Raw genomic sequence first — 13,138 nt, forward strand, 5'->3', positions numbered from 1 at the left:
TTAGAACCTTTACAAAAAATAATACTTATTTTAACATCGAAACTACTTGATGGTTTCAATAAGACTCACTATTGAATCATATAATCATGCTTATAAATAGGGGTATAAACGAGCCGAGTCGAGCTCGAGTATTGCTGAGTTCGACTCGACTTGAGCTCGACTCGACTTGAAAACTCTGAAATGGAGCTCGACTCGAATCGAAAACTCGAGAGCTTAAAATTTTCAAGCTCGACTCGAACTCGAAATCATGAACTGAAGCTCGTGAGCAGCTCGAAAAGGCTCGAAATGAAAAAAAAAATCTTAAACTTAACTCGATTGAAGCCTCAAACTCAAACTCGAACATGAACTTTAAATACATAAAATCTTACTGTATTTTTTTAAAAAAAAATCAATACATAAATATTAATATTATTATTAATTTATTTTTTAAATAAAATCTTAATATATTATATTTTCGAGCTGCTCATGAGCTTTTCGAGTCGAATATCGAGTAGCTCGTTTCAGCTCGTTAAGAACTCGAGTCGAGTCCATTCGATCCGAGTATTTATCGAGCCTTGATCGAGTCGATCTCGAATAGCCCGCGATTTATTTCGTCTCATTTACAGCACTACTTATAAATGATAATTTTAATAACAATTAACAATTAAGAAAGTGGTCTATTTTAAAAACTTTAAGTTTAAATTAAACTTGACTGTTTGATTTTTTTAATTCATAGTCTTTATCCATCAAAACTTTTGTATGATTTTATGTTTTCTTACCAAAACTATCTCAAGGAAATCAATTGCAAAAGTGGTAGGTTTTCTACCAAACTTGATGCTATTAGAATGCACAATAATGTAATTTTTAATTTTTTAACATAAATATTAGTATTCAACTCATTAGTCAATTAATATAGGTAGAATATTACAAATGCTCATTAGACTCTCTTAATTTAATTTTTTTTGTCATTTGTAATGCTAAGATCTCCGACCTTACTGAAGGGCTTAACGTCTCATTCTATTAAACCAAAATCAATCGATTATACACAATTTAAAATGAGATATTGTGGGAATTTTATGAGGTTAGTGTTGTTTACACCATGAAAATTAAATAAATTAGAAACCAAATAAATTCGACTCATGTTCTGATATCGATAGCGCACCGTTTTTCCTCCATTTAGGTCTAAGAAAGTTTTTTTAATGAAACCTTATCGATTATCTTATTTTGTATGCATTTGATCAATAAATTAATATATGATTGCTTTCGTTTCATTTTAATTAAGACGTTGTGACTGGGACATTAGTTTTTTTGTGAGTTGGATGATGTGACATGTTAATAAAAATATTTAATTTTTATTTGAACCCTTAAACTTTAAATAAATTAATAATCATGGTTTTTTTATAAACTCAAAATAGTTAAGGGTTAAAATATAAATTTACCCCTTTTTCCCATATGTTCCCCCCCCCAGCCCCATCTTCTCCGCCGCTTCCCCTGCGAAGCAATATCGTTTTCAAACTCAGAATCTCTTTCTGAACTGTCAATCTACTTTTTCGTGCAGGTTTTACTTTCCTGGGTAAACGAAAACACCAAGATAGTCCTGCTAAAAATGCTGTTGCTACATCAATTGCAAATAAGTTTACCGATGATGGAAATTTCATTCAAAAATTTCTTCGTAAGCAGGGGAATGATACTATTGCATCTGGTTCACATGCAAATGATGATGGAAATCTGGATCCAAAGTTATAGCATCAGAGACAAAGTTGTGAAGCGACTACAATTTCAAAGTTTCAATAAATTGGCAGCTAAGGCTTTGCAGCTTCAGTTGAAGGGAAAACATGAAAGTAAAACCTCCACGAAGAAGTCGATTGGTAGTTCAGAAAGAGCTTCTGAGTTTGAAAACGATATTGTTTCGCTGGGAAGCAGGGGAAGCAGGGGGAAGCGGTGGAGAGGATGGGGTTGGGGAAGAAAACAGGGGTAAATCGATATTTTATTTCTGAACTATTTTGAGTTTACAAAAAGGCCCATGATTGCTAATTTATTTAAAGTTTGAGGGTTCAAATAAAAATTAAATTTTTTTACTAACATGCCACGTCATCCAACTAATAGCAGCTAACGTCCCAGTGACCGCATCTTAATTAAAACGAAACAAAAATAGCCATATATTATTTTTTTGGATTGAGTGACCATACGTTTATAAAAATTAAAACAAAAGCGACCATCTAACTAATGGCAGCTAACGTCCCAGTGACCACATCTTAATTAAAACGAAACAAAATCGATCATATATTATTTTTTTTGGATTGAGTGACCATACGTTTATAAAATTGAAACAAAAGTGACTAACCCTGTAGTTTACCCAAATTATAATTATAATATATAAAGATATTCATAAAATAAATAAATATATAATCCTAAATTTATATGAAATTAAATATTATAATAAAAGTATAAAATTAATTATAGAATTTTAAAAGATAAGTGCATCGAGATCAATAAAATATAAAATATATGGTATGTCGTGTGGGTGATCGTGCCAAGATCCTCACAACATTTCTTTTTTGATTGGTTTGTTCGTGATCATATATTTTCAGATCTCTTATTTAAAAAAAATTATTTGTTGATATAATCAGAATTGTGTAACAAAACAGTTTGATAAATTGTTTGGTTCACTCTTAACTCATTTATTATTTCATATGTCTCGTTCAACATAGATAAGGAATATTATGCTACTAGATTTGATGTTGGATATAATTTTCAATGGAAGGTTTCTTTTTTTTCTCCGTATTTTTGGATTTAATATTTTTTATTTTATATATGAATTTTTTATAATTATTGCCTATGATTTTCTCTTTAAATACATTATAATTTTGATTTATTTTATTATTTTTAATAATAAAATTCACTTACCATTGTTTAAAAAAATCAAAACAATATTATTTTCCGCAAGGACATTGACATTACAATGGAATTAGGGATGACAACGGGTCGGGTTCGGGCCGGGTATCGGTCTCCCCGTCCCCGTCCCGATTTAAAAAATTGATACCCGTCCCCGTTTAAAAACCGCGGGGATTTAAACGGGGATCCCCATTGGATAATCAGGGAAAACCGCGGGGAAATGGGTATCCCCGTTTAGCATAAACGTTTATTTAAACTGGTATCGGTAGGGTTGTTCATTCGGTTAATTTGGTGGCCGAACCGACCGAACTACTATTAACCGAATTAATCGATTTTTTTTAACCGTTAATAGAACCAATTTTTTTTTTTCGAAAATATTAACCGAACCGAATAAATTTCGGTTAATTCGATTAATTTTTGAATTAACCGAATTTTTTTAGAATTTTCGAATTTAATACTAGAGAGCAGCTGCTGTTCCATTTGCTAAGGAAGAACGTGATGTTGGTATAGGTCTCGAGGCTGATTTTAATATGGCTAATTCACATGCTTCGCTTTGTCAGAGGAACGTTAAAGCTTGTGTAATGGAGACAGCTTGTATGAGGTTATTGGAATGCGAGGTGAAAATGAGGGTTGCTGTCGAAGAGACGAAGACAATATGTAAGTTGCATTGATTTTAAATTCTGCTGGACATAATTTCCAGTTTGCCAATGCTAGTTGTGGGCTTCAGGTGTGTAATGGTGTACTGGACGAGGACCCTGCAGCAAGTACACGTTCGTTGGAAGTGGCACAATACCAGCAAACCAACCAGACTTTTCTCGTTTAACTAGACAATGTTTGTCTATTAAAAGATATTAAAGGTTCACACGTGATTGCAAACAAGAAGTGTAAGCATTAATTTCACTATTAAAAGAAAAAAAATATTATGATACAGCGAAAATTGAGGTAAATTTTAGAAATTGAAGCGGAGACGATGTTTTAAAGTGGGGCAGTATAGGGTGAAAAAAAATAATAAAAAATATTTAAGGGTTAATTTAAAATATGTTATTAATATTATATATAAAAAATAATTATTTTTAATATTTATCGGGCCGGGTAATCGGGGTGGGTAATCGGGTAATCGGGGCGGGGATTACCAAACCCGTCCCCGTCCCCATCCCCGTTTAACATAAACAGGTTTTCTCCGTCCCTGTCCCCATTTATCATCCCCGAACCCGACCAATTAAATTCAGTTTTCGATTTTCCCCATCGGGTTCAGGTTTTTTTACCATCACTACATGGAATTAAAATGGAACATCTCGTTTCACATTCCTTCAGGTATATGCAATAGTACAATCAAAAGCCGAAATACTAGAACCAATGAACAAATGATAATGCAAAAAATTATTTTCTTTTTAGATCATAAAATATATAATAGTTTTGAAATTTTTTCAAACTGAAAAAGGAAACACAAAAATGTTTACTCACAATCGAAAGTTGAGTGACCAGAATATAAATTTACCTATAATTAAGTGATGAAAATATAAATAAAAAGTTAGTTTTAGTTTAAAATTTGATAATATAATGATTTATAATAGTGTGACTCGATTATGACTTTTTAATATAAAATAATTTAACTGTAGCCTCATTAATAGTTAAATTATGTGTTGTGGTTTACCATTAACATAATTATCCATGCGATTACATTTCACATGGATATTTGACCCGAATCTAATGGATTTTGATATTACTCGATGACTATGAGTCATGTCTTTTTTAAGTATGGGATTAAACTCGGATTTATGGTAGAAAAACCGGACTTTGTCTATAATAATATTAAAATGATATCTTATATATTTAAGTATAATTACAAGAGTATTCCTCTATATTTTTTCTTCAATTACTTATTATTTTACCTAATAAAAATATTATATATATTTATTTGTGTTGAATCAGATCAGATCGGGTCGAGTGTGAGTTTTCACTTAAAATCGAGTATAATAAAACCTTCCTAGATTTTATTCGAGTGGTGGTGTAAAAGTAGGGATGAACATGGGTTAGGTTGAGTCGGGTTTTTAGCCAACACGACTCGAACCAACGAAATATAATCCCTCCACCAGAAACCTGACTTGACCCGAGGTTAGGATGACTTCACCTAACCCGAAACAAGACTCATCTTTTGAGATAAAACCCAACTCTGACTTCAACCCGACCCAAAATAAATATGTTTATACAAATTATTAATTTTAATCTATAAAATAGAGATCTAATTGTAAAAAAAACATAAAGGTGTATTATTGTAATTATTTGTAAATGTATAAAATATAATTATATTATTTTTGGGTCGGATCTGATCAGATATTTTTCACCTTAAACCCAAATTCGATTTGACCTGAACTTATTCTTTAAAAAGCTCAACCAATACGATCCGAACCTATTTTGTTTTAAAAAAAATATGACTCAATCAAATCAGGTCGGGTTAGAATCCGTCTAGTTCAGGTGCAGTGCCCCATCCCTATGTGAAACAGCAAGAAGCACATGGAATCTTATCCATTGAGCACACAACTGATAAGAGCGGAAGTGTTGAACGTGAGCCAACTCGATTCCTGTGGGTGGTGGTTGGCTACCCTGCGTACGCTGATTTAAGTTTCTTGTTTAAGCTTGGTGGAGTTCATGATCTACGCTTTTCAATGGGCCCTTTGCCCATCCAAATTAAACAGCGGGTGTGGAGGGTTTATTACCCCAACCATACGTAAATGCACATGCACGTTCCGTTTCATAATTGCGAATATCTCACTAAATTCCTTTTAGGTAATCTTGAAGTTTGTGGTTAGAATTTTGTTTTGATCTAATTTAAAATTTTTAACATCGAATGATCAAAATGAAGTAAAAATCATAATATTAGATATGATTTTAAATCAAAAAAATTGGGTGACTAAAAGGGAACAAGAGTGACAGTTAAGGCACTGAACGTGTAGTATATACTAAACTTATTTATTAATTAATCATATAAATAAATAATATATTATAAGATAAAACTTCAAAAGTCTTGTGAGGTATTGTAATCACAAATCCAAGAACGAAACTAAAATCAAACATTGAGAGGTAAAATCTTATTCGATAATATTTAAACTAAGGTAAATTTTACAACGCTCGACGAGTACTGATGAGCATCACTAATAATGAACATCATTAATTTAATTTATAAAATTTAAAATTATAAAAGAATCAACGTATAATTATAAATTAGTTAAAAATTTAAAGATAAATTATTAAAATTAAAGGGTAAATTATACTAGTACCACCTAACTATTGTCCCTTTTCATTTTGATCACAATTTTTGAAATTTTGTCAATCAAGTCACTCAACTATTTATATGCATTCAATTAGCCACTTCTTGTTAATATTTAACGGAGAAGCTAATGTGATAGTTAAAATATTTGATATAATTACACATTTGATCATTATTACTTATATATCCTATCAATTTGGTCATAATTTTAATAAATTAAAATGAACTCATCCTAAATTCAATTGGCTGTAAAATTGCTTGTTTGCTACTATCATAAAAGAAAATTTCCTCTAACATTTAATCAATTGTCGTAAAATCAATTCTCTGGTAAATTTGTTTGCTCGCAAATTGTCGTTAATTCCCCTATGGTACTTAACTCATTCACAAATATCTAAATCAAATTCATCATCTTATCAATGTGGGCCATATAAATGAAATACAACAACATTTTAAGTTAGGAATTTGGATATGAGAATTTAAAATTTAAGAATTTGAATTTCAAGATTTAGATATTTAGAAGATTTCGACTTGAAAATAGAGATTGGGATTCTTTTATAAAGATTTTAAAAAATTGAGATTTTTAAAAATATATATTTTTAATTTGAATATTAACGGAAAATGACTTAATTGAATGCATTTAAATAGTTGAGTGACTTGATTGACAAAATTTCAAAAATAAAGGGTAAATTATACCAGTGACCACGTAACTATTGCCCCTTTTCATTTTAACTAATATTTTTGAAAATTTTTCAATCAGGTAACTCAACTATTTAAATACATTCAATTAAGCCACTTATTCTTAATATTTAACACTGACATGACAATTAAAATATTTAGTATAATTACACATTTGGTCACTGCTACTTATATATTCTATCAATTTGGTCTTAATTTTAATAAATTAAAATAAACTTAACCCTCAAATCTTTAATTTTAAAAGATTTTAAAAGTTACGACATATTTTATATTTATAACAAAACAAATTTTTTACTAGAAACTCCATTTATGGTTCTTAGAAGCATCCCGTCAATAGTATCATAACCTTTTTTGGTTTTAAGAAAAATATAGTTGATTAACCCATGCATATAAAGTTCGATGGATAAAATTTTTATCCCATTAGTATTTGTAAATGACATTCTACTAGAAAAAGGTGATATAGTGTAACCTGTAAAACTAAGAAATATTTATCTAGTAAATTTATAATAGAAAAATGTGACATATATTTCTTTTATGCTTGACACAGTATTTTTTTAAAATTTTAAAAATTCATCTCCTACCATAAATTTTATGTCCATCTTTAATAAAAGTTTATACTGATAAGATTCTCGTTGGACTTAGCATATAAAATTTTGCACTAAGAGATTAATCTATATTAAAAGGGGGATAGATTTAGTTTGCTTTAAATTTAATATCATAAATTATTGCTTGAGTTATTCAACTTTTTTAAAAAAGGTTTGTTATTAATTTTGTTTTGTTATAAATGTGGAATGTCGTAACTTTTAAAATTAAAATAAATTAAAACAAAAAAGTTGAATTTTGGGTAATTATACATGGAACTATTTGATTTGAGGGTTAAGATTATTTTAATTTATTAAAATTAGGACCGAATTGATAGAATATATAAGTAACAATGGTCAAATGTGTAATTATACCAAATATTTTAGCTACCACATCAGCTTCACCGTTAAATATTAACGACAAGTGGTTTAATTGAATGCATTTAAATAGTTGAGTGACTTGATTGATAAAATTTCAAAAATATTGATCAAAATGAAAAGGACAATAGTTAGGTAGTCACTGATATAATTTACCATTTATTTTAAATCATTTATCTTTAAATTTTTATAAATTAAATTAATGATGCTCGAGTGTAAAATAATCGACCTATATTACAATGTATTTCTTTTTCCTTAATGTGATTTTTCCATTTAATTTTTTCAAAAAAATATAATTCATTTTCTTATTTATTTTAGCCATCATTATTTTTTATTATAGTAATAAATTCTGATGTCGTCTTTACATGCAACTTTTACCATTATACACTAGCTGCCGATATTTTATTTTGTTGTCCATCTTTATAAGATTATTTATAATATTTGAAATTTACAAAAGATATAATAAAACAATAAAAATATTAACTTTTTGAGCTAACATAAATTTCAATTTTAAACTTTATCAATTTACGAATGTAGATAAAATTGTATTTTTTTTCAACTGAATTCTATATTTCACTCTCCATTAGTTAATTATTGCCTACCTAAAAGATATAATAAAACAATAAGGTTTGGTGAGGGTAGTAGATACTCTTTAAATTATAATATTAGATTATATTTTTTTTTCTTATAAATATAGGAGTGTTAAAATTCATGAAACTATATGTGTGCGAAAAACTCTAAAAATCTAGTTTTCTCTTATTGGTGTGCCACTCATCTATTTTCTTTTTCATTTTTGTTAATCATCGACGACACTAACTTTAATGTTGGTTGCCGAATGACGACATTTTTTATTTTCTTTTTGTTTTCTATATCATTTCTTTATTTTCTTTTGTTTTTTTATTTTCAATAAATTTGCATGTGTTGCACGTTTTCATATGCCTTTATGGCATATTTTTCTTATGCTTTTTGGCATTTTTTGGTTCTTTGGGCATTTTTATTTATCTTTTTCTAAGGGTTGATTTGATATCGTCACGACTGATCAAGATTACACTTATATGACATCTTGTGATCTTCCCTGCTTTGGACCCTCAGATTAGATTTGGATACCCGATTTGCTTTCGTGGATAGCTTTTCACGTTGCTCGAGTTTGATTTGCGGTTTATAGGTGGTCTTTCAATAGATTGATCCCATTTTGTGGTTCATTTACTGATGCAATCAAATCTATTTGTATATATCTTTGTTTGAGTTTCTTGGTTAGATTTAATCTTTCATTGTATAGTCCTTATGTTATCTTAAATTACTAGTTTTTGTTTCAATGATTATAGGAAATTTTCCTAATTATGTGCTTAATTTACGATTGTAATTGTAAATCTTTATTGTAATTTGGGATATTTTCTATTTTAAATAAAATTAATTGCTTCTATAAAAAAATCATCAAACTATTAACGGAGGTTGGTTCAAGTAATCTTTCCTTGTATAGTCCTTATGTGATCTTATGCTACTAGTTTTGTTTCAATGATTATAGGAAAATTTCATAATTATATGCTTAATTTACGATTGTAATTTTAAATCCTTATTGTAATTTGGGATATTTCATATTTTAAATAAAATTAGTCGCTTCTATAAAAAAAATCATCAAAATATCAATGGAGGTTGATTAAAGTGGTAAATAGTTTGATATCACTTAAGCAAGGTCTCAGGTTTGAGTCCTTGTGTATGCATAAAATCCCCGCTGGGAGACTCACCCACCAAAGTCAAGTGTGCGACCCGGGTCGGTTTAGATAGTCAAGACGAAGTCTTGGAACTGGAGGAAAAAAATCATCAAACTATATAATTTATAACCTTGGGTAAAATTTCTTTTATCTTCATTGCATTAAAAACTATCAAATTAATAATTAAATATTTTATCAATTATTGCGATAATAATTTATATATAAAATGATCCTAATTTTGAGTCAACAAACATATATTAGTTCAAGCTTTGATAATTATAATTTATATGTTTATTTGGACTTATGAACTAACTATTGAGCTTAATTTATTATGTGTGTAACACCCAAATCCCGAAGATTTAAATATCATACAAAATCACTGTAACGTTTGAATTTAAGGGTTAAAAGTTTCGCTAACTCGAGAGAGAGTTTTGGGTAAACCTAATGGGTTAATAAGAGACCTTGGTCCATTTGTAGGATGAATTGGACTTTGGTTGAGCCCAATATGAAATAAAAAATGATATTTTTTATTTGGGGTTAAATAAGGAATGATTAAAGCAATAGATTTTCCCCAAAAGTCTTCTAAAGGCTGAAATTCCTTTATGAATCTTATGTTACCCGTTGGAATCACCCCTTCATTCTTGTCTTCTTCCTTCTTTCGAAACACTCTTCTTCTCCTCTCCTTGTAAGTTACCAAAGGAGAAAGCTTTAACATTCATTCTCCATTCCTAGAGCTTTCTTTGAGCTCTCTATATCCACAAATGGTTACCATAGCCATGGAATAGGTTTAGTGAGGGTTTTGGGTTTTAGAAACCTTAAGGTGATTCTAGCTCATTTTTTAATGTTTAGAATCACATTTCTACCTCTCTTAAGTCTTTTAGATGAGCTAATAACTCGTTCCTTTGTGGTTACTAGTGAGGGAAGTGGGTGAAAGGTCAAAGGTAAAGGGCAAAGAGAAAGAGGTCATTGAGTGAGCCTAAGGTTATTTCTTAACTCCTAGGTGTAAGGTAACATGTTTCTAATTGTCCTCTATTGCTTGTAGATCGACATGTGTAGTTTTGATGCTTGTATGAGTGCATGAGGAATAACATGAAAATGAGAATTTTGATGTTGTTCATACATGAAGTAATGACCTTTTGTGACTTTTTAACTCTACATAATCCTTAAACACCATTTGGCGGTCATGAGAGTCCCTTAAGAGAGAATTAGATAGTTGTATACAAAAGAAACAAAGTTTTTTGGGTAATAGGTATTGATATTTTATGAACAATATTGACTGATTGTTAAAATGGGCTAAAATCTGAGGGTTTTGTGTGAGAGTATCGATACCTATTCTTGAGGTATATATATTGTCAAAGAGTATTGATACTCGGGGGTTTAGTATTGATACTCGAGGTTTAGTTCAGATTCTAGTGAGTTGTTTTGGTATTGGTAGCCAGGTAAGTATCGATACTATATGGAAAAATAATATTGATATTGGTACTCAGGGTAATATCGATACCACTGAAAAGGAGTGTTGATACCTAGGCAGGGTATCGAAATCGAGGGTTATCTCAAATTAAAGTGGGTTATTTTGGTATCGATACTCGGGGAAGTATCGATACCCTAAGCAGGGGAGTATTGATACCCAAGGCTGAGTATCGGTACCATCAAGAAATTATAGACTATGAACTTTGCTTACTTTAGGGAGTCAAAAAAGGGTCTTGGTTAATGGGAGAATTTTCTCTAAACTTACAAGTGATAAAATTAATAATCGTGTGATAACATAAGGTAATTATGAAGTAAATTTCCATAAGACTTATGCCTTGTTTGATGATCAAAAAACATTGAGGACACCCGAAAACTTAATAATTGTGTGATAACATAAGGTCATTATGAAGTAAATTTTCATAAGACTTATGTCTTGTTTGATGCTCAGGAAACATCGAGGACACCCAAGTTACTTGTGTGCGATGATGGTCTAGTTGAGTAAGGGATTTATTTGGGTATATAAAACTTAGTGCTATGGTACTCAAAATGCTAGTTGGACGTCGTGTAGATGCTATGTGATCTAGACACATCCCAAGTACTCAAAGGGAATAGACTAGCTAGGTAAGGTGCCAACACTTTGTGATCGGGACCTAGACTATGGTACTGTAAGATGCTAATGTTATATGGCCCAGATCTTACTTGAGATACCTTTGGTAAGTAGATAAAGGTGTGAGTTCCGTGATTGTATAGTGACCCGGAGCTAAACCATGATGTTTTCCTTGTTATGTTATAGATATACTCATGTTTTCATAACCATACTTGTAGTATGCTCATTTTTTAATGTATGTAGTATAGTTGGGTTATTTGTGTGACATTGAGCTTGTGAGCTTAGCATATGAAATGTGTTTCCATGCACATGTCCTTAGGTACAATTCGAGGAGCTCATCGTTGGATATTAAAATTTCCAAACTTGATTTTTATCAGAGTACGTCTCAAACATTATAGTGGGAAAGTACTGTCATAGACCCTTATGTATTATAGAGTTGTAAACTTTATTTTAAACTTATGCATTTTGAAAACTATTATTGGGTGTAATCACCATATTTTTACCTGACCCTTTATTATTATTATTGTTATTATTATAAATAAAAAAATAAACAATATTTTTAAATGTACATTTACAAGCCAAGCCCAAACTTGAGGGTGACCTAGAAACCAAAGCTCACAAGAGGAGGCCCACGTGGATTAGGTTTTTGTGTTTTTTCTCCTCAGCCACCAAAAGCCACAATTATTAGATCAGATCTAATATGACGATCCAGATTAGCTATAATATTAGGGTTTCATCATTAACCCTAAATAGTGTTATAACCGTCGAAGTCATCACCAAAGCCAGCACTGTCGCTAAGCTCAATTCCAACCGTTGTTTCCAGTATCTTCTCACCAACATAGCTGCGCTGATTTTCAGAGCCACCAAGCCAAGCCAGATCAAATCTCAACAAATCTAAGGCATTTAATGCCTCACTAACCGAGCAAGGCAATCATGCTCCTCCCTTTGTCGTTCGTACGAGCTCATCAACCATGTATATGAGCAATGTCAGAAAGTAAGTAGGATTAGATTTTTTTGGGTTGTAAAAAAATTAGAAAAAATGGCTTTATAAAAAGTCCATTCAAATATGTAAAAGGCATCTAGCTTCTTCCCGAATATTTTACAAAAAAAAAAAACAATACAAAGCAAAGATTTTACAAGGTTTCCTCTTTAATCCTATATTTCAATTTTTATTCTTTATTTTCTTTCTCGAAAATAAATAAAAGGCAAGGAGTGAGGCTTTATTTTCTACCTTTTTCGCTTGAGGGTCTTGTCACCGGGAATAGGGAGCGTCGTTGGTGTATTCGAAGTTAAGAAATGAAGAGTTATAGAGCTTTTGGGGTCTTGTATGTAGATTTAGTGATCGTTTTAGGTATCAATTTGGGTTTAGGTGAATAAATTAGGGCATATAGGATTATTCGGGTATTTTTTAAGAACTTCAGTCATCATGGTAATCAACGCGGTGGTGTTGGGTTTTGGTGAGGTTGCCGGCTAGGAAGAGAGAATGAGAGTTGAGAGAGTTTTGAATTTTTTTAGGTTTAAGGTTGAAAATGAGTTCAAACAAAAAGAGTGT

This window comes from Hibiscus syriacus, unplaced genomic scaffold (genome assembly GCF_006381635.1).
Source record: "Hibiscus syriacus cultivar Baekdansim isolate YM2019G1 unplaced genomic scaffold, ASM638163v2 tig00112957_pilon, whole genome shotgun sequence".
Classification (NCBI taxonomy): Eukaryota; Viridiplantae; Streptophyta; class Magnoliopsida; order Malvales; family Malvaceae; genus Hibiscus; species Hibiscus syriacus.